The sequence below is a fragment of the Mandrillus leucophaeus genome, unplaced genomic scaffold (assembly GCF_000951045.1).
Source record: "Mandrillus leucophaeus isolate KB7577 unplaced genomic scaffold, Mleu.le_1.0 Scaffold18, whole genome shotgun sequence".
Classification (NCBI taxonomy): Eukaryota; Metazoa; Chordata; class Mammalia; order Primates; family Cercopithecidae; genus Mandrillus; species Mandrillus leucophaeus.
The window spans coordinates 2,906,446-2,909,179 of record NW_012101809.1 but is presented as its reverse complement, the minus strand read 5'-3'; the positions used below and the strand labels follow the sequence as shown (position 1 = coordinate 2,909,179).

The following is a 2,734-nucleotide window of genomic DNA, read 5'->3' as shown; positions in this document are numbered from 1 at the left end:
AAAAAAAAAAAAAAAAAGATGGTCAAGGCCACTAAACTCTTTCTAACTTCCTCTTTTCTGAGTATTAATATATTTATTTTCTTTGATAGAAAAATGCTATTCAGGTCCTCCATGGAGACATGCATTTACTTTTATTATAAACTCATCTTTTCAGTCACATCTTTTCAGTTGCTTTTTTTTTTTTTGACACTCTACCACAAAAAGATTTTTAAAAGTAAATTTTATGATACAATTTTTAAAAGTTTGGTTTACATCCAAAATTGGATTTTTCTTTGTTGGGGGCAGGAAAAGGGAGAGTTGATGAAAAATTCTAGCTGCTTCTCTGAGCTAAGGCTAAAGGTTTTTTTCTTTGTTGTTTCTTTATCACGTTTGGTAAATTAGGGACACACATCACCACCAAATAACAGATTATATGCCAATTTTCCATTTTGGCTTTGCTTTTTTTCCTGCACAGTATGTTGACTTTTTTGGAAATCATTGCATTACAATTCTAGGCTAAGAGTTTACCTGATCTCTAGTTTGAATGTGAAAGAGGATGATTTGATGTTTTGTTTTTTTTTTTTCTTTTTTTTTTTCTGTCGCCCAGGCTGGAGTGCAGTAGCTCGATCTCCACTCGCTGCAACCTCCGCCTCCCAGATTCAAGCAATTCTCCTGCCTCAGCCTCCCCAGTAGCTGGGACTACAGGTGCCTGCTGCCACACCTAGCTAATTTTTTTTTGTATTTTTTAGTAGAGATGGGTTTTCACCGTGTTGTGCAGGCTGGTTTTGAACTGAGCTCAGGCAATCTGCCTGCCCCTGCCTACCAAAGTGCTAGGATTACAGGTGTGAGCCACCGTGCCTGGCTGATATGATGTTTTCAAATGATTCTTTAATTTCTCCATTAATGAAAATAAAGTGAGTTACACTTGTGTGATTATGGATTTTAATTCTAATTTAAGTTGGGTTAAAGAAGTTTTAGTGCCTCCACTAAAAATGGATAGAATATAGATGAACTACTCAGCTTTACTATGTATCCTGAATGAGTTAAAAGGTACTCAAACCGTAAGAAATTACAAACATCTCTAACACAAATCTAAACACAAAATGCAGGAACCATATTATCATCTGTCTTCCTTCCTGAGTAGCTCACAGTGCATGAATGTAGCAAAATCAATAAATGTTGAACTCATGATGCCACCTAAGTATTCCTGCCTCAATAGTCTTCTAACAGTGTGATACCTGTGAATAAGTACATTTCTTTATAATGATCTCTAAAAGATGGCTTAAATTCTTTGGCTGCATTGAAATCTATAAAATATTGCTTTTAATAAACCACTGTCTTGAGTCTGGAAATCGTTTTCTACACAAAGTCTTTGTTGCATTTGGAGGGGTGGGGGAGGAATGGCATTTTTTTGTAACAGGATTTGACCTGTAACTATTATTAAGAATTTTCTTAGAGGAGTTCAAAGCATTTTACAGGGATCATCTCATTTATCCCTCGAAAGTAAGGCAGAGGCATTATCTCCACTACAGATTGAGAACACTAAAAGGCCAAGATAGGTGGGGCTTTTTGTTGTTGTTTTGCTAAGATCAAAAAGTAATTCTAGGGCAAAGCCAGATTCCGGTCTGACCTTGTTACACGATGCTTCTTGCAGCACCATAATACAATGTAGTTGCTTCCTAGGTCTCCCTTTGGCTATGCTAGGTGTTGAATAATTTTCGGGGTCGATTTTTATTCTTTCCCGTTCCCTGAAAATGGGTGTTAAGATGTAGATAAGTACAAAAGAAAACTCCCCAGTCCTTCCTATCTGGATTTGGAGTACAGGATAAACAGACAGAAATAGGCATCTTCCTCCCCTCCTCCAAGTTTTACTGCCTAGCCCAATGCTAATAGAAAAATAACCCGAACCACAAATGCAAGTCACATGTATAATTTTAAATTTTCTAGTAGTTACATTAAAATATATTGTATTTAGCCCAATACAGCGTATCCAAAATATTAACACTTCAACATGTAATCAATATAAAATTATTGAGATATTTTGCATTTTTTTTGGTATGGCTTCAAAATCTGGTGTGCATTTCTCACTCATAGCTCATTTCAATTTGTTGTAGCCAAATTTCAAATGCTCAGCCGCCACATGTGACTAGGGAGGACACTGTTGGACAGCACAGTTCTAGACTTCAGTAGCTCTCCCTTCAGATTAATGCCATGTGAATCGAATGGGTGGTATGAAGAATGGATGCTGAGTCCTCGGAGAATCAACTTGCACTTAGGTGATGACTGATAAGAATCCCTAGCTGTGCCATTTCCTGATACATGACTGTTTTTGAAGTTATGGACTCAGGAGCTAGAAGACTGCAAATCCCCAAATATATCTAATACCCAAGCTCAGGCCAGGACCGTGCTTCCAGGCCTGTGTGAGAACCTAAGCTTTGGACTGTCAACTTCTAGGGTTGCAGATTCGTTGGGCCTTCACATGTGGCCCGTGAAAAGGAGGCATCACTGGAGGAAGAGGAGGGCTCCTAGAGGGGGAAGGCCACCCAACTACGGGCTTCTTGAGGACAGGTGCTCCAACTGGCCGCTTCCTGAGGGCAGCGAGTCCTCTTGTGGCCTTAGGCAGGGCCCTGAAACCGGCCTCACGTGTTTGCAACTCGAACTCCTGTGCTTCCACCAAGCACTCCCGGGGATGCGGGGGTGGTGTCCGCGCCCCGGCCCCAGCCCGCACCCCGAAGTGGCTCCAAGGCCGCAGGTG

General features: G+C 40.3%; 1 protein-coding gene across 1 annotated transcript in view; it reads left to right on the top strand.

Annotated features, from left to right (window-relative positions):
• The first annotated feature begins 2,385 nt into the window (after positions 1–2,385).
• The window catches only part of FBXW4 (F-box and WD repeat domain containing 4), an 87,528-nt gene continuing 87,179 nt past the window's right edge, over positions 2,386–2,734 (top strand). Inside the window, exon 1 of the mRNA XM_011977431.1 lies at positions 2,386–2,731. The gene's annotated coding sequence lies outside the window, so the exon portion shown is untranslated. The remainder of the gene's footprint in view (positions 2,732–2,734) is intronic.